This window comes from Amphibalanus amphitrite, unplaced genomic scaffold, assembly GCF_019059575.1.
Source record: "Amphibalanus amphitrite isolate SeventyFive unplaced genomic scaffold, NRLGWU_Aamphi_draft 000723F_arrow, whole genome shotgun sequence".
Lineage (NCBI taxonomy): Eukaryota > Metazoa > Arthropoda > Thecostraca > Balanomorpha > Balanidae > Amphibalanus > Amphibalanus amphitrite.
In genome coordinates this window covers 190,265-209,577 of record NW_024882217.1, presented here as the reverse complement: position 1 = coordinate 209,577, position 19,313 = coordinate 190,265, and the positions used below count along the sequence as shown (strand labels likewise).

Sequence of the window (19,313 nt, the reverse complement as noted above, 5' to 3'; positions counted from 1 at the left end):
CATATCAATAGTGGCAAAATATGTGACCAAAGTTTCATTAATCTGCGTCTCCTGTAACTATGTTAGGCTCAAAACTTTTCATTCACCCTACGTACGTACAAATACCAGTGATTCTAGGGTATTACTAGCCACAAAATCTGGGTATTTTTGGAGTACCAAATCGGTACTACATTTACGGGTTATCCTACGCCGAGAAAACAGGTAGCTCAACCTTTTTGCGTCAAAATACCGAATTTATTTGTGTCACATGACCTTCTAACACGTATACGTACCGAATTTGTTTGTGTCACATAACCTGCTCACACGTATACGTACCAGTGATTCTTTGGTATTGTTACCTTTAAAGCCTTAAACTTATCCGAAAGTTATAAGGTACTTTAACACCATGCTTTATTTGTGCCACACTTGTCGCAGTCTGCTATAAATAGAACAAAACAATGATATGTAAAACGGAGTTCGCTTGTTTATTGGGTTCCAACGAGATGGACAGAACCGGAGGAAGATCATCGATTTAATTAGGAAACATGTCATGACAAACAATCAGATTTTTCGCACGATGTGGACGCAGTCCCTTCCCGCCTACGGCTGTCGTCAGCTGGCGGTCAACCGACCGGTGAGCATTGCCCCGTCCCGTAATGCAAGGTCTATACTCCCATTCGTACCTGTAACACCGCGTACGACACTCCACTTTTATGGCGCAATGCGCGATATCCGACGGCCCTGGCAGTTAGCTTGTTCGGTCGTCGATCCCCATGTTTGTCGGCCGGTTCAGGTTGTCCTGACGCTGGCCGACACTCAGCGTTGCAGTCAGCCATGATCTGGCCTGGCCTCTGGATCCCAGTGCTGTTCCTTGACCGCGTTTCTTGACATCCCAGCCCAGTGCTGTTTCTTGTTGATTTGAAGGCTTGGTGCCCTTGCACAACACGATCCACCACCACACTCGCCCGGGAAAGAAAGTCACGTAGCTCACTTCCACAATAAACCGCGTGAAACGCGAACAGCACTCGCCGTGCGGCTCCCAGCCTCTACACACACCCACCACGCCGGCAACGGCGGTTCAAACTGGCTCATACTGAAAGCGTGCGCGCCAAACACAAAACGCGGAACGATGATTGGTGGAGAGGAACACCCTTCTGCGCATGCGCGACCTAGGCCACGCCCCCTGTTAAAATTACTCACAAAAGGTAAATCTACCTTTAAAAAATAAGGAGTCAGAAAACCACATTTAAGTACTTATACGCCCTCACGAGTTGATGCATGTTACAGGTACCTGTTTTTCAATAACAAGTAGTAGAAAAACATGCTGGTAGAGTAGCCCTACACCACCGATTCTGGTTTGTTAGGTAGAGGTACCCTCTCTTCTGGGTAATGGTACCCGAATCTGCATGGTACTGTAAACCCATATCAGGTACATTTGCTACAATGGGTGTAAAAAGAACCATAGGTGTACAGGGACCCAAAATAAATGGTGTATAATTATTTCTGTCCGAGTTTTAATATCCGGAGAAATCGGGATACTACCCATAAGTGTAAAATTACCCGTAGAGGGGTAAATTTTTCTCTGTGTGTATATGGCTCAGCATTGGCAGCAGCCGCCTGGTACCGGTAGGCTGTGCCGCATGACCCGAGAGTGAAGCGGCACAGTCTACCCAGACCCACGCCGTTTGACATCGGCCCGGGTCGCCGGGTGGAGCGCTTTGTAGACCAGCTGTTGCGTCAGACCAGCGCGGGGGGGAGGGGCTCGTCTCGGTGGTTGGCGTGGGCTGGCGAGTGGTGTGGGGCGTGTTGGTGGACCATTGGGGCTGGGCGTGTGTGTGTGGTCACTTGCTGCATTGCACATTTTGCGTCGCTTAACAATTGCATTCCTGTTTTTGCTAAGCACAATGCACGGAAGACCCAGCGAATATAATTTTAAATTTACTTTACTTGTACATTGTGCAAAACGTGATTTGGCACGGTATCGAGGAAACCATAGGTCTTGTGCCACATATATGCATGATATTTAGGCAACACGTTTATGAAAATGGTAGATTGATCCTGGATGTCAATTCGTATGCTAAATGTCGACATGTATTAAATGAACGAATGAATGAATCAATCAATCGATAATCGACATGTAGGTATAAAACCGTATAAATGGCTCGCAACCACTAAAATCAAACCAGATCCTAACTCGGAAAAGTAGCCGGGGCCCCGATGAGGCTCGAACCGGGACTCCACGTTGAAAGTTTTGCCAATGATCCATCATCATTCCACCAAGCTAGAGCGACCGGCACCCGAAACCACAAAAACATTCATTGACTTTGCTACCGACCGTCCGGCCCCGCCGCCCGCCCGGCCGGACTTTGCCCCGGCCCAATCCGCGATCCGGTGTAGTTCAGCGTAGGAGTGCTAGACTGTCAAACTGACCGGTAGTGAGAGGCCCGGTTCGAGACACTTCGCGTGCTGGATATTTATTTCTGTGTGGGAGGCTTTGCGATTAGTCCACTTTTCAGAAAGATTATTTGGTGACTGACCTGCTTTCTTTCTTTGCTGCAATTCATGAGGAGACCGTATGGACCCTTACCTGTCCTTCCGCACCCCACTTGGGAGATGGGTGTTTGAACCCCCTGGGTTTTGTGAATATCTCTAAAGCGAATTTTTGGAGGGTGGATTACGATCGCTTCTATGCGACAAGTGACCACACACACCCAGCCCCAGGTCCGCTCACTCCCTCCCCACATCACCCCCGCCCCACACCACACTCCAGCCCGCCTCATCCACCGAGCCGAGCCAAATCGACAGAATAGAATAATACTACAGAATAGAGGGCCTGCGGCCCTCTATTCTGAACAAAGGGCCTCCACCCAGAACAGGGTGGGCAAAAAGATAGTTTTGCCCACCCTGAGATTTTTTCAGGGTGGGCAGCTGCCCACCCTACCCCCCGGAATCCGCCGCCCCTGTTACAGGGCATGGCACAGGACATTTTAGAGGGAAGGGTACAGGTCAGGGCACACAGCAGGGCACAAGTCAGGGAACCGGACAGGGCACAGGGCAGGGACGCAGTGCGTCAAATTAGCAGGGGCTATGTCCCAAGGCGAGGGGACTGCGTCCCAGAATGGGACGCAGTAAGTGCCTTAAGATATGCCCTGCCTGGTTCTGTCGTGTGGCTGGGTGGAAGCGTCTCGAGGTGACAGCCGATTTTATGTTTTTTTAATGTCATTCTAAAAAAATAAGTTGCAAGAAAATGTGTGTTTTGGGCATTTAGATGTACCTACACGAATTTGACAGATCTCCGTAGCTGTGGTGAGGGTATAGGTTCTAAAGGCTGCGTGAGTGAAAATGGATTTCTCCAGCTGTCCGCTGTTCTTGAGCACGAGGATGTTTTTTCCAAGATGGCGGCGAGGTGGGTACCTACATGTTGTATCAGAGCGGCGCCATGGCCCCTATGGCCCCTGGATCCGCCCTTGTTTTCCTTTTCAATAAACGTTTCACCGGTATATACTGCCTTGGTTTCACCTTTCACTTCATCACCTGTAGGCTTGTAAAGTCGGGGTTGACTTCAGGGGCGTAACTTTTTGGTTTTCGTTGGGGGGGCAACGCTGTCAGGGGCGCCTTTTTAAGGGCATGGGGGCGCCTCCCCGTGACTGTCTAGAAATAAGTCTTATTTCAGTTTACGGCAGCATTTTGTTTTTACCATAGCACGTTGTTTTTGTGCCGTCGTGTTTTGGCACGTTATGTTGCAGTTTTTTTTTCTGAAATAGCGCGCCAAAAGCGCGGAATTATTTTGTAACCAAATACATTTTGAAAGCACTTTGGGGACCAGAGACCGGGGGCGGGTAGTGGAATTGGGGACCAGGGTAGTGACGCCTTATTAAACAACGCATATGGTAGTTCTTCTAAAGAAACGAGACGAACTGATGAATTGACAAAAAGAAAAGAAAAAACAACTGATAAAAAGGCGAGATTAAAGAAACAAATCTGTAGAACTTCACCCCACGCAGAAGCAAGGGACGTTTTTACGCCTCCCCTTTTAAGTTAAGAACACACTTCATACTGCATCTTTTCCGCACGTGTTCTAGAAGCAAACCAGTGGCAAAAAATTGCCCTCATCGAAAAAAATAAAAAATTGCCCCCCCCCCCCCGCCCGCGCCGGGCCGGGGGGGGAGTGAACACCTCCCCTGCGGTTTTTCGCAGATATCTCAAAACTCCGCGCCGCCGTTTTTGGCACACCTGTTCATGCATCTTTTTTTTTACACATGTGCAAATTTCAGACCCAGAGCTCTCAAGGTCAGGTCACCAGGTCACGTCAAAAGACCTCACCTCAGAAAAAAAGTTGCAATCCTCGTCATAGCTACACCAACTGAACGATCGCCTTGAAACTTTCAGCGATTGATAAGAGTAACAGTATGTCTAAAATGTTTATCTCGGAATTTTGATATCAGTGACCTATGGTCAGGTCAATTTTGCGACCTCTCCATTATAAGTCAATGGGAGAAAATTGAAATGAGCCTTTTTTGGACGAATGGTATTTAGAACCCTCTCAAACATCGCGCATAGGTAAACATGATACACTGAATCGGAAAAAATGCACCTGTGACCCCTCTGTGTGCCCTTGAGGTCACCTCAGGTCATAGACGGTCACCACCAGTTTTTTGGCTGTAACTTTTGATAAAGGCGTGCTAGAGCGATGAAAACACTTCAGATGTACCTATTCAACTCGACGATACGGATCGACTGATATGCAACATGACCCTTTTCGGTCGACCTTGACCTGAGGTCAAATTTTAAAAATGGCCTTTCAAGGTCAAAAAATAGTTCATTCGACGCGTCTCGACGAGAGGAACATGATGCTGCCAAACGTAATGTCGTGGCACTCTTGAGTCAAAAGTTATTGCCGAAAAACAGTTTTCGTGAAAACTGCTATTTTACAGTTTTTGCCCTTTGGAGGCTAAACCGTTGACCTTAGGTCAAATCTGAGAACAATGGTCAGAAAGGTCTGTAAAAGGGCTATCGAATGCGCTTTTCCGCGGCGCTGTAGCTCTATTGATCCCGAGTTAGCCGTTGCAGTTTCCAAAATTGTTGAAATGGCCTACATTTGACCTTTGATGACCTCAGACGACCTGACCTTTGACCTGACCCAAAAAATGACCGAAGTGTTTCCGTCATTATTTTTGACGCTCTTTCGAATGCTGCTTACTGCGTGTCGCTACGTGGCCCAGGAGCCGAGTTAGACCAGACACCCCCCTCACCGCCCGGCGCGGAAGTCGCGGAGCACCAGCCCGTCGCGGGTTAATCCCAGGCTGAGAGCGTTCAAGCTTAGGTCACCCATATACCTCTGTATACCGAGACATGCAGAAGTCTGTGGCTCACCAGGTGATATCAAGTTATCACGAAATGATACAAATTACTCCTGCTTTGATCTAGAGGTGTCAAAACGTGAAAATTTTGGGAACCAGACTCGAACCAGACCCGGCTGGACATTTCTGGAACCAGTCGGACCCGGTCTAAGTTGGAATCGGAACCAGTTGGACCCGTTCCCCAAAAGTCAATTAATACAAACCGTTTGTAGAAATCATTAATTGCATCGTGTAAAACAGCCCTTTTCCCACTGATAATACTTATGAGCTACAGTGTGCAAAGGAACATACATGAGCAAATGTTTTCTTTCCATTCACTTCATATTTTGCAATCATATGTAGTGTCCACTATGTATGGTTTATGGTAGGACCCGGTTGGACCCGCCAGAAAATTTCCAGGAACCGGTCCGGACCCATATGGGTCCAGACCGGTTCTTTTGACCGGGTCCTCGGGTCCACATTTTGCCACCCTTTGAACAAAAAAGATGATGTAGGATACCAGTATAGTCAGAGGAGCGCTAACATTGGCTCGATGGGTGCCATGAACCGTTGGGACGCTACGCCAAGCAAGAGTGGCGCTTTAACAGCAGGGATACCATAACACACAAGGCCCTGTGGGACGATTACATTGACTCAAGGGGCGCCCTTTAGAATCGGTGCGACACCGTGCAGAAGGCGCCATTCTTAACCACATCAATTTTAATACTCACTGCAGATGGCCTCCAAACTGTCTCGAGGGGTGCCTTCAGGAACCGATGGAACAGCCACCGAAATAGGGGCGCCGCTCTAGCTGCAGTGATGAAATAAGGTATTGACCGCATTGACCAGAGGAGCGCTTCATGTGGCCAAAGGGGCGCGTTGGTAAACTGGTGGGGCGCCACCCCATGCCCAGCGAGGGGCGTCGTACTTAGCAAGGAAATTATGTAAGTCAGAGGAGCGCGAACTTCGGCTCGAGGGGCGCTTGTATGAACCGTTGAGGCGCTAACCTAGCTAAGTGTGCCGTTTTAGCAGCAGGGATGCCATAACACACTATAGCGTGCTATGGTATCTAGGCCCTCTAGCCTCCCCCCCCCCTCCCCGAGGAGCGATGATTATGACTCAAGGAGCGCCCTTAAGAATTGGTAGGCCACATACATTTCATTACTCAGCGCAGAGGGGCGCCAAAACGGGCACGAGGGGCGCCTTCAGGAGCCAATGGGGCAGTCTACGGACTGGGGGCGCTGTTCTAGCAACAATGATGATAAGGTATTGGCCAGAGGAGCGCTTCATCCACCTGAAGGGTCACATTGATAAACGGATGGGGCGCCGCTCTGCATGCGGGGGCATTAGTTATTAGCAAAACAGATGACATAAGACGTGCGTGTTGTCAGAACTCAGAGGGGCACCACTTTGGCTCGAGGGGCGCTTTTTAACCAATGGGGCACGCTATTTAGCTAAGTTTTTACTTGCCGCAAGCGGCGCACCATCCCTGAGGAACGTTACACAAACGACTGACGACTCTCTCGACATGGGCATCAGAGGTGCCCCTGTAGACCTCACAGGCGTCTCTAATTCCCATTGAGGCGCCCCTTTGGGCTTCAACTGGAGCTCCTCTTTCTATGGGCCTCGGAGGCGCCCCCCATTTGGCATGCAGTCTCCCCTCTTTCGTATTGGGGCGCCATTATGGCCTTAAAGGAAACAGTTCACTTTCCTGAAATTAGTATTTTGCTATGGATTTATGATTTGTTATGCTCAAAATGATCAGAAAATAAAATAAAACCTTTTTGTAAAAACAATTATTTTCTATATTTTAATATAGGACGAACTATATTCTATGTAAAATAATGTTTGACGCGGAAGCTTATTACGCGTTGACCAATCATATTGCGTAGTTCAAACCTACGCATGCTGCATTGGCTGTAAGCAGCATGCTGATTGGCTGACGATGACGTGGCTGTATTCCTGTGCAAGGCACACATTCCTCTGCAAGGCACTCTTTTCGGAACGAGAAATGGAATATCTTCGTCTAGGGTGATCGTTGAGCCGTAAAAGCTCCTGATTTGTGCTAGTCTCAGCTCAAGCTACGAAACTGCTATTCCAGTTCAAAACCCCATGTTAAAAGTGAACTATTTCCTTTAATGGGCGCCCCTTTTTCATGTGGGCGCCCCCTATACTATAGACCTCAGAGGCACCCCGAAGGGCCTCAGAGACCAATAAGGTGCCCCTCTTTCGCATGCAGGCGCCCCTGTGGCCATCTCAGGCGCCCGTGTTTTGCATTGAGGCGCCCCTGAGGACTTCATGGGCGCCCCTCTTTCGCATGCAGGCGCCCCCACGGCCTCAGAGGTTCCCCTCTCACGCATCCCATTTCCATATTAGGCGATGGCGCCCCCTTGAAAGATGGCGCACGCGCTCCTATGACGCCGCTGGCCCGTGAGGGCGCCTTTCGGGCCTGGGGGCGCCCACCAAGGTTGGGGGGGCAAACGGAATGTTGGGGTGGCAAAATTTCAAGTTGGGGGGGCACCTGCCTCCCCAAAAGTATACAAAGTTACGCCCCTGGTTGACTTTGAGACTTGAGTTTGTTTGTCATTTTGACCGGGAAACTAGAAACCTGTTTCCCGCCATCCGAGACGAGAAAGAGCCTGATCGTTGAGTTGAGAGTGCCCCCGGGCGACGACGCGTTGTGCGCGCACGTGCGAGCCCACGTGGGTGCGCGCGGTGCGCGTTGAGTTGGTTGGTTGTGCGGAGGCAAACAAAAGCAAGTTGAAGTCAAGGCCCTATATGTTGAAGTCAGTGCGAAAGCGGTGGGAACTGCGGACGTTTATCATTTCTCTGCCGTGCTCATTTGAGGCGCCCTGCGCTTCATCAATATTCTTGTCTAATGTTCATAATTCAAATTGACGTTTTCTTTGTGCTGCCTCCGTGGACACTTTGTTAAGAGAGGAAACAGAAAGGACACTTAATTTAGGTGTCTGTTTGAAACCTGGTAAGTGCCTACCTATCTAGCATCTAATCGTATTTGAAGTTGAGTATGTTTGAAATAGATACAGGCTCTGGCTGGAAATTCAAAATGCCTTTTGCAAGTGGGTTTCTTAAAAAAAAAACATGTTGATGTGACAAAGCAAGTTTTTTCCTGGAAGACATGGCTTAGCCTGAGTCATTAAGAATCCTATTGTTAGGTTCTTAATTGATAATTCCTTTTTCTTTATCAGTGGGAACTGGGATGCAATGACATCAAATGTTATCTTGTACACCAGAGGGGTGTTCACGGGCACCGCACACTGCTGCGTGCGCTGTGTGCGGTGCGTCCAGCAGGCGTGGGGGTAGGGGATGGGTAGGCGGTTCTGACGTCACGGCTGCGTGCGGTGGACGGTCCGCTGTGGCCAGTCCCGACCGGCCACAGCGGTCGCTGTGTGCGGTGACGCAAGGCTGACGTAGGGACGCAGTGGGCGGAGCTTGGAGGCTGAGGCTGTGTGCGGTCCAACCGCACACAGGGTCCGTGAACAGCCCTCAGAGGGCTATTCATTGGCCCTGTGTGTGGTTGCACTGTACACACTACACAGCCTCCAAACTCCGCCCACTGCGTCCCTATGTCAGCCTTCTGTCACCCCACACAGCAACCGCTGTGGCCGGTCGGGACTGGCCACAGCGGACCGTCCACCTCACACAGCCATGACAGCAGAACCGCCTACCCATCCCCTACCCCCACACCTGCTGCACACCGCCTACCGCACTCAGCAGTTTGCGGTGCCTGTGAACACCCCTCAGGAATAGTAGCCATAACTTTAAAGTATTGGTAGTATAGTGAGCAGTGATCGCCACACACTTTGTATGTGGATCGCTCTTAAATGTAAATACAATACAATACAATACAATAGTTCATTTATTTAAAGTTTGCCCCTGACTGTAAGCGTCTCTTTGAACACAGCACGAGAATTGATGGCTGAATTAGGGTACTGAGAAAACTGGTTAGTGCACATTGTATTGGAGATATGAATAATGAATATGAATAATGAATAATGAATAATGAATAGTGTAGTGTGTAGTGTGCGGAGTCGGCGACAATGCAGGTATGGACACGGAACAGAGCAAGAAAACTGTCGGTAAGTTGGATGAAAGCATGTATAAACTGTTTGGTCATGGGCCTGGCTCTGTTAGCTCTCTCTCGCGGTCATCCAGTGATACAGGCAGTGAGGGGGCTATTTGCAGGGGTGGACCGAGCGCAAAGGCACGTGGAAACCCTGTCAAGGATGGTGAGCCAGGCATTATGTGTGACAAATGCCATGACTGGTTTCACCCCCACTGCCAGGGGGTTCCGAAGCTAGCCGTCAAGGCACTTGACAAGTATGAAACCCTTGCGTGGCTCTGTGACAAATGCAAAGTAGATCTGAAACAAAAAAAGCAATGCGACCATCTTGTCTCGTCTCTTGAGCAAAGAATCATCCAACTGGAGGCATCAGTCTCTAAACAATCAGACCTGATTAAAGAGTCCCTTCAGACCCGAGACAGGGAGGCAAGTGGCCACCTTGATGCCCTCAAAAAGTGTGTAGAAACTTGCGAAAGAAATGCTCAAAGCCAAGCCAAAGCCATTGAGACAACTCTGAAACAGCAAAAGTCATCCTATGCAGATGCAGTGAAAGGAACTTGTGAGGAAGTTACCAATATGGTAAAACAACAACTTGACTCTTTCCCAAAAATGCCTACAACTGGCAGCTCTAAGACAGCTATGGACATGTCAAAGGTACTCGATGACTTTGCCGACAAGGAAAGGCGCAAGGCAAACATAGTGGTCCACAACTTTCCTGAACATGAAGGAAACACTGTTACAGAAAGATCTGCAAAGGACACTACAGTGGTAGTGAAAATTATCAAGGATGTGATGAAACTGAATGTAACAGCAGTTGGTTCTTTCAGAGCAGGCAAAAAACTTCCCAACAAACCAAGACTACTCATAGTCACACTCGGAAACCCATCAGTCCGTGGTGACATCCTGCGTAGTGCGCCATGGCTCAGGAACACAGCGAACTACAGTAACATATACATCTCCCCAGACATGACGCAGAAGGAGAGAGAAACAAATAAAAAACTGAGAGAGGAACTTGCAACCCGCAGGCACGCTGGAGAACACAACCTTGTCATCAGGGGTGGCAAAGTGATTCAGCTGCCCCGACATGCTGCATCTTCAACAGGCACCGATAGAGCCCGGGTACCCGATTCAAACCCTGCTCATGGGATGAACAGACAGCAGCAGGAGAGACCTGTTGGACACTCTGCAGCTGTACAACCCACTCCTTCCGCTGGGGGATCAGCGGGCTCTGAAACAGGTAACATCCGCCAACAGGAGGACGGCTCTGCTGTGGTGGACACTCATCAGCCTGAAAACCAGAATGGCACTGCCAGAGAGCCAGTTAGGCAAGACTGACTAGACAAAGAAAATGTAGCCTGGAGCCAGAGGAAAAAGACTGTCAGGAATCTTCGTGTGCTCTATACAAACACAGACCAGTTCATAAACAAAAGGGATGAGCTAAGCATGAGGATATGTGGAGAGGAGCCAGATGTGATGCTGCTTACTGAGACCCTTCCGAAAGCTCAGAGACTGCCTATTGCCCCATCACTGCTGCACATTCCAGGATACCTGTTATTCACCAACTTCAATCCAGGTATGATGGACCTGGGCAACTCTGGATTACGAGGTATCTGTGTGTATGTAGCACAGCATCTGAGCGTCTCTGAGGTAGTCTTTGACAAATCAATGATTGAAGATGTTTGGGTTGGACTGAAGCTACAAGGAACAGATCACTTGTTGATAGGGTGCATCTACCGAAGCCCATCTGGCTCCCAAGAAGAAAGTATTAAAAGGCTGGAGCAGCTGATTTGCCAAGCAGCTGCAGCCCCCTTCTCACACCTTGTCATCATTGGCGACTTCAATCTTCCTGGCATTGACTGGGCAACTGGTGCATCTCCTTCAGCCACGCACTCCTTTGTGGAGACGATCCAGGACTGTTACCTGTTCCAACACGTTACCCAGCCCACACGTTACAGGCTTGGAGAGAGGCCAAGTACTCTGGACTTAGTATTTACCAATGAGGAGGGTATGGTTCGCAACCTTGAGTACGGCCCTGCCCTGGGTAGAAGTGATCATGTGATCCTTACCTTCACATTGATGTGCTACGCACCTGCGCCATCCTCGCTGCCACGCATGTATTCTCGCACTAACTATCGTTCATTGACTAATGTGCTTGAATCGTGCAACTGGGCGGTGATGAGGAACATGAGTACTCAAGAAGCTCACACCTTCTTTAGCTCGTCAATCTGTGCAGCCATTGAGTCATGCTCCAGCATCAGAAAGAAGGCCTCTGACCATAACATATATATGAACCGCCAAGCCCTCCAACTAAGGAAAAGGAAAAGGCTATTGTGGAGCACTTACTGCCGAAGCCACGATGAACTTGATCACGCCAGGTACGTCAGGTGTCGAAACGACCTGAGGAACGTGACCAGAGCCCTCCGGAGACAACATGAGCAAAAGCTGGTACTGTCAATCAAAGATAACCCGAAGTGCTTCTGGCGGTATGCAAATTCACGCCTCAAGACCAAAAATGGCATCGGCGACCTAGAAGACGAGAATGGAGAAACGGTGTCTTCTGATAAGGCAAAAGCTAACGCCATGAACAGATACTTCAGTAGCGTCTTCGTCGAAGAAGCGTCAGACACCATCCCTGTACTGGAGCGCCCCCATCACGGACCGCTTCTGGAGGACGTCGAAATCTCCCCGCTACGGGTACACACTAAGCTGGCAGCGCTGCGGGCACACAGCTCGCCAGGACCCGATGGCCTTCACCCTCGCGTACTAAAGGAGAATGCAGCCGTCCTCTCCCACCCACTGAGCTGGATCTTCAGGAAATCGCTGGACTCCGGGGATGTCCCCCCAGAGTGGAAGATCGGCAACGTGACTCCGATATTCAAGAAAGGAGATCGCCGCCTACCATCCAGCTACAGACCGGTGAGCCTGACATCCGTCTGTTGTAAGGTCCTCGAATCTGTCATCAGGGATGAGCTCCTGCACCATATGTCAGCAAACGGCCTGCTTCACAGAGCTCAGCATGGTTTCCTGGCAAAGCGTTCGTGTAGCTCCCAATTGCTTGAGGTACTGGAAGACTGGACCGCTGCCTTGGAAGACCGAACCCCGGTGGATGTGGTCTACCTAGATTTCGCCAAAGCATTTGACTCGGTGCCGCACAAACGTCTTCTCGAGAAGCTGAGGTCGTATGGTGTCGGAGGTAAACTTCTCACCTGGATACAGACCTTCCTAGTTGGCCGTCGTCAACGGGTGCTGATTCAGGGCTGCAACTCGGAGTGGGCACCTGTCTCCAGCGGTATCCCCCAAGGTTCAGTATTGGGGCCGACGCTGTTCACAATATACGTCAACGACATGCCACTAGAGGTCTCAAGCAATATGAAGATGTTCGCGGATGACACGAAGCTATACAAGCCACTGACAAATCCATCCGATCGTGGTGCTGGCCTGCAGGGTGATCTGGACGCTCTGGCACGATGGTCCTCAAGGTGGCTGCTGCCGTTCAACGCAGGAAAGTGTAAGGTGATGCACATGGGCTCAAGAAACCCTGCACACGAATATAGGCTGAACGGGACGCCCATCGCTGTGGTAGACGAAGAAAGGGATCTGGGGATCATAATCGACTCTGAGCTGAAGTTTCATACGCAAACGGCCGCGGCCGTTTCAAAAGCCTCACAGCTGCTCGCGGTCATCAAGCGATCCTTCGCTCACATCGATGAGACGACCCTACCCTTGCTCTACAAGGCTCTCGTCCGCCCCTTTCTGGAGTTTGGGAACGCCGTCTGGGGACCGTTCAGCAAAGGAGACCAGAAACGCTTAGAAAAGGTCCAGAGACGCGCCACGCGTATGGTGGAATCCATCAAGCACCTTCCCTACCCCGAGCGTCTGGAGCGTCTCCGACTGCCGTCGTTGTTCTACCGCCGCCGCAGGGGAGACATGCTGACGGTCTACCAGCTGTTCCACGGTGGAATCGATGTGCCGGCAACGACCTTCTTCACCAAGAATGAGACCGAGCTGACGAGAGGCCACGGGTGGAAGCTGCTCAAACCCCGAGCTGTGACTCTCGCCCGACGAAGCAGCTTTAGCGTCCGCATCATCAACGACTGGAACGCTCTACCTGCTGAGGTCGTATCAGCCGAAACACTCTCGACATTCAAGGCACGACTCGACCATCACTGGACCCACCTAATGTTTGTCATGCCACAACCTTACGAGTCCTGAATGTCTCTGCAAGTAACTCGGTGAGAACGGGACCTATAGGCCAAGTGGCCTTTTCTATCCCGATGACCTTCAAGGTAAGGTAAGGTAAGGTAAGGAATAATATCTTCAAAACAAGTTTTGAACACCGACGGTGTAACGTTATGTTAAATGCTGTGCAATTTATTAATTAATTAAGACAATTACTGAGAAGCTGTCTATCCCTTTGGGGCTGTAGGTATTGGCAAATACAAGCTATGAGTCTGTGAAATAGTAAATAAATTTGATAAATTGATGTCTGTGAAATCTGGTCAAGTCAATGTGCGCCAACTAGTTTTCTCAGTATGTAATTCAGCTAGCAATTCTGGTGCTGTGTTCAAAAAGATGTTGACAGGAAGATGTTGACGATTGTAAGGAAGATTTAAAAATAAAATAATCACCTTTTGAAGAAATAAAAATGTGCTGGTCTCTGGAACAATGATTCACCTCTAGTAAAAATAATGTTTCTTAATTATCTCTGAACTCTTATTCACTTATTGAACAGTAAAGAGCTGCTTGCATTTTGTGTCCATTTTGTCAGTGCATTTCATTTGTAATTGATGTTTCTTAATTTCTTAATAAGTCCAGATTATCCTTTTTTGTGGGTGCTGGACCTTTGGGTGCAGTGGTAGGTACTAGGTAATGTTCCTAGTTTCAAAATGTGATAACCAACATTCTTGCCGCCAACAGCTACCAGAATCCCTCAGTCCTCACTATTCCAGTTATATATGTGACATTGCCCAAGTGTGGGAGTGCTGGGCCTGGCTTTCAGTATCATTGTGTTCCTCATAAGTCATTCATACAATGACTAGATATTTTTGAATTAGTAGCTATTGTTCTTGTCCTTCTGGCTGAGATTCCTAGGCACCTGTGCCCTGTTGGGGGTCCTGGATTTCCTTGCCCTGCTGGAGGGGGGGGGGGGGGTTCGAACACCCCCTTCTAACTCAGTTCCTGGGCCACATAGCAACACGCGGAAAGCGGCGTTCATAAGAGCGTCGAAAACAAACAGCGAAGTAATTACTTCAGTCACGTAAGGTCAGGTCAAAGTTCAGCTTGCCAGAGGTTACTGAAGGTGAAATTTCTCCACTTTTCAGGTCAAACTTCAATAATTTTTGACGAACCCGTGAGGCGGTGAGTAACTCGGGAACAGAGAGCTACAGCACCGACGAGAAATACATTAGATAGCTCTTTTAATGCTCTCTGGGTACTACTCTCAGATTCAACCTTAAGTGAACAGTTAAGAATTTAAAGGGGCAAAAACTGCCAAAATAGATGATTTTTGCAAGTAGTTTTTCTGCAATAGGTAACTCTTCACTCAAACCTTGCACGAACTTTCTTCTGCCGGCATCGTGTTCCTCTTGTCAAGACGCATCAAATGAAGAATAATGTGACCTTAAAATGTCAACTTAAAAATTTGACCTCAGGTCAAGATCATAGCCTCACCAGTTTGTGACTTACCAGGGAATTAAGCTAAAATTGAAGCGCTCTACCTATTTAATGATCCTGTCACAGCACTGCCTCCAATGGGGCCCTGTACCTATAAAGGATCTAAAAATGACACCATTTTCGGCACTTTTCTCACGAAAACCACTTGGACCGCCTGAAAACTGATTATTCCACTCTGAAAATGTAATGATCGAGGGAAAAATGTGAATGTGAAAAAACATTTACACTTGTACCCCCCGAAAACATTCACACGTTTTTCCAGCCGCGAACGTAAAGGGGGGGGGGGGGGGTCCGTTGGACCCCCTTGCCGTTTCGCCCTTGATCGAGCTGGAGCTTTAGGTATGGAAAAACGAGCGTGTTGCCTTTGACGAGATGAAGCCGATGATACCCAATTTTAAGGTCCTATGTCATTTGTTGATCTTCCTGACCTTCCAGGTCGGGTCAATGACCCAAAAGTCGGGAAAATCGGGGCCTGTTAAAACGTCGTTGAGGGTAGTTGTAAAGGGGTTTTCGGGGTGCTGATCACGAATGTCATGTTAGTTTTGAGCACAGATGATGTCTTCATGCATTTAGGCCAGGTTGGGTGAGGTCAGGTCAGGTCAACCAGTAGGGGCCCTGCCGGATATTCGTAATAGGTGTTAATCACCACTGACAGCTTCGTAAATCGTAATATATTACGAAGGCACCCAGACTACGGTTGCTAAATTCGAATTCAGCTCCAAAAACTAGCCTAGAAACATCTTAAACTCGAAATAGTGAACCGAGGTCACCATAGGTCGATAACCTGACCAGACCTTCAGGTGACCTTGACGCCCATCCTAATGCATGGGACTGGGAGCAACATTATATCACATGTTTGAACGCTTGAAACCACGAAAAGACTGCAAACGCGCGGCTGATGCGAGCCGACATACGCTGAATCGCGATTCCGGCCAAACATGGTCTCGAAAAGTAAGTCATAGGTCAGAGGTCATTAGGGTCAGGCAGGTTCATGGAATTATCAGCGTAGGTGTAAAATTGATCAACGCGAGGGTACTGAATGTTTGGTCGCGATCGACCGCCTTTTTCGGGAGTTTTTCGCGAAAACCGAGGGGGTCGGTTCCACCCTCCCCCCTATACGGGCGAGGGTTAAAATATGATGCAATACATTAGATGTAACAGGACACAAATGGTGTCTGTCAAAACCCATAAAGGGGGAATTCGCAGCTCACCCATGCTTCGAAATGTTCAGCAGTGATAAGCTCCTCTGCTTCTGTGAAGCAGTAGTGGTAAAGACTAAAGAGCTCACATCTTACCAGCGTTTTCTTCACTAGCCTGTCTATTCGCCGGTGCCAGGATAGTTCCCAGCAAAAGCGCCATCTACAGCTATCACGCACTGACTGGGCACACCTTTGGGAAATTAGGGAGGTAGGCGGCGCGACCGTCGCTCCAGAGTTAGCAGTCTCGGCCAAATGCTGTTTTTATTCGTTGTGTTAATTCATTTTCCGTGATATTGGCTTAGGAAGGCGAATTCGTGCCATGCCTCCGAACTGAAGGTTCAATGCTACGTGCACTGCCGGTTTCACGTACCTAATCTGTGACATTAAAACCGAAAACAAACTGTCAATGCATAATTAAAAACTTTGGGCTTATCATGGGGTTTGACTTCGCAGATGTCGGCTCTGTTGTCAAATCTTGCACCCTAATCTGCACAATCTTAGTCCTATTCCTGGCAACATTGAATACAAGTGCATCAGACAGCTGGTTTATCACCTACAAACCGCGACATGAAACCGAATTGAATTGATAATAGACATCAGACATGGTGAAAATCGACTCAACCATTGTGTTTCAGGATAGCATCAGCAGTATCCAACTTGGAGGACTGGAGGACTACCAAGGTTGAAACTGAAAACTTTTGGGACACCTGAAGAAGGGAAACTGAAGTGATCTCCAGGACCATCCTCAGGCAAGTTAACTGGGCATTTGCCAGTTTTTTTCCAGTCACCAGTTTCTCACCCGGCACGCAGCCGCCCAGCCCACTGCTTCTAGCGGCGCGGCCGCGTAACGGTCATCTGACCGCGCCGCGCCGGCCGGGTCAGTTGGAGATTCAACTTCCACGCAGTTGCCAATTGCTATACAATGTGTTTACAAAATGCGGTAAAACGAGCTATATAGAATATGTATCCGTTCATAAGAACTATGCAGCTCTTGAGAAAGTGAGCATAGCCTTGCTCTAGTCGAACTGCCGTGATGTGGCGACAGGGTAGGTCGTAGTGCCGGTAGAACAGGCAGTCGCACGCTGTGGAGCTAACGGCCACCCTTCCCGCCCGGTCACATGCAGTCAGCCCTCCCGGTGAGTCGACCAGTGTTACGGTAGCGAACTCCACCAGCTCCTGCAAAAGAGACTGGGAAAACGAGGTCACGTGACGCTGGTACTGGTCAAATTCAGTGAAACGACAGCTGGCTGGTCGCCTGTTGATCTCTGCGTGGATCTCCACATTCCTGTCGGTACGCACTGTGGTCAAGACGGTGAGGTAGGACTGAATGGCGTTTGGCAGAATGTCGCTAGTTCTGCAGACAGACTTTGCCGTGTAGCGACTCTAGGCGGTTGCTGGTGAAGACACCAGGCATGGCTGCCCCAGACGGATTTGTTTGTCCGAGGTCTGTCTGGACACCCCTTCCCCTCTGATTCCGTCCCAGTTATCCTTCAGATATGTGTGGGATGATGTCGTAACGTCCTCACGGAGACGCATATGCTCAGTCTCGGAATTGGCGAAGACGAGCTGCTGCAGAACCCGCAGGATCCGCTCTTGCTCTCCCTTCTCCACGTTGGCAAGGTTCAGCTCTCTTCGGAAGGACTGCAGGACGTGGAAGCTGCAGAGGAACTGGTCGCAGTCCGGGATGACTTCCTTGATGGCAGCTTTCTCTGCACGGGCCTTGTCGGTCAGCTGCATCTGAAACAAGCTATAGACACACTTCACTAAACGGGATAATTATACGATCGATATACAAGCGATTTTGCCTTTATCCTCCCACAACATGCCATGCGGCATAATATTCGTGCCACAATATGATGGCAAACACTAGTTATGCATAATCGCGTGTTTATGCCGGAAAGTTACTGAGCTAACATTGTTAAAAAGTGAGCGTGTGAGCGGAACAGCCATGCTAGGCAGTCCGCAAAATCGTCAAAGATTCACGGGCTGGAACGGGAACCGAAACTAAGTCGCACATAAAAATAATAGGCGCCGTTCCAATGGTACCCAAGGAGGTGCCACTGATCGGGCCGGACTGGGATAAGTTTGAAAGCGTGCTTGATGTCGGCCTTTGCCAGCAGCGCCCCGCAGCCGCCGTTTTCAAAAATCAGAGCGATAGCCTCGTCCACTGACGAGCATGAGCACGTGAATTCGGCTGGGTCGATGCCGTCGCTCACCGATTCGCCGCACGGTTGGGAGAGATCTAGGATTAATCGGGCCGAGCCGTCTGCTTTTAGTCGGGCACTCAGTTGGTTTTGGATGCAGCCAGGGGAATATGTGTGAACGATCCATATGTGTGTTCCCTGTCGACCTCCACTTTGATTGCCCTTGAGACCGCATCAGAATGAAAAAGCGCGGAGGTGTTGTTAGTGACTAGTGTTGAGTTGCGGTCGAGTGTATTCGGGACACTAACTACACGGCACTACACACACGAGCGTGCGCACCCCGGCACGCAGTCGAGCCAACTGACCCCGACACCGACCATGACTGCAGCCCCATCACTGCCGAATCCCACACAGTCAGACAGATGAAGGTCAAGTCCCTCAACAACCTCCTTGATGGCTGCAAACAGCACATCGCTTGTGGCCTCCACACAGGCACCAGGCCAACAAAGTCGGTCATGATCCTCTTCTCCTTCTTGCTGAAGTAGCGAATAACTATGGCCAGGTTCTTGTTGGTTGCTACATCAGGGCCTCGTTTCATAAAGCGAGTTCGTAACTTACGGCGGTTTTTGGTCTTGTATTGCAAGCGCATGTGAAGCGATGACGATAGTTTGAATCGTTGAATTCATTTATCTTGCAAGCAAGAACAGAAGGGAGAAGGGGAAATAAATTTATCACTTCACATGCGCTTATGCGCTTGCAATACAAGCCTAAAAAACGGCGTAAATTACAGACCCGCTTTATGAAACGAGGCCCAGTAGACTCATCCACAATCAAAGAGTACTTCTCCCCCTTCACATCATCGATGAGTTCCTTCCGAAAGGAGGGTGATATCACC

The 19,313-nt window shown here is 49.3% G+C and overlaps 1 protein-coding gene across 2 annotated transcripts in view; it reads left to right on the top strand.

Annotated features, from left to right (window-relative positions):
• The first annotated feature begins 7,966 nt into the window (after positions 1-7,966).
• The window catches only part of LOC122365225 (gem-associated protein 2-like), a 94,510-nt gene continuing 83,163 nt past the window's right edge, over positions 7,967-19,313 (top strand). Inside the window, exons 1-3 of one of the 2 annotated variants that reach the window (XM_043336230.1) lie at positions 7,984-8,301; positions 14,724-14,760; positions 16,910-17,023. The gene's annotated coding sequence lies outside the window, so the exon portion shown is untranslated. Of the gene's footprint in view, positions 8,302-14,723; positions 14,761-16,909; positions 17,024-19,313 lie in introns of both variants that reach the window. The other variant, XM_043336229.1, reaches the window with a different exon arrangement.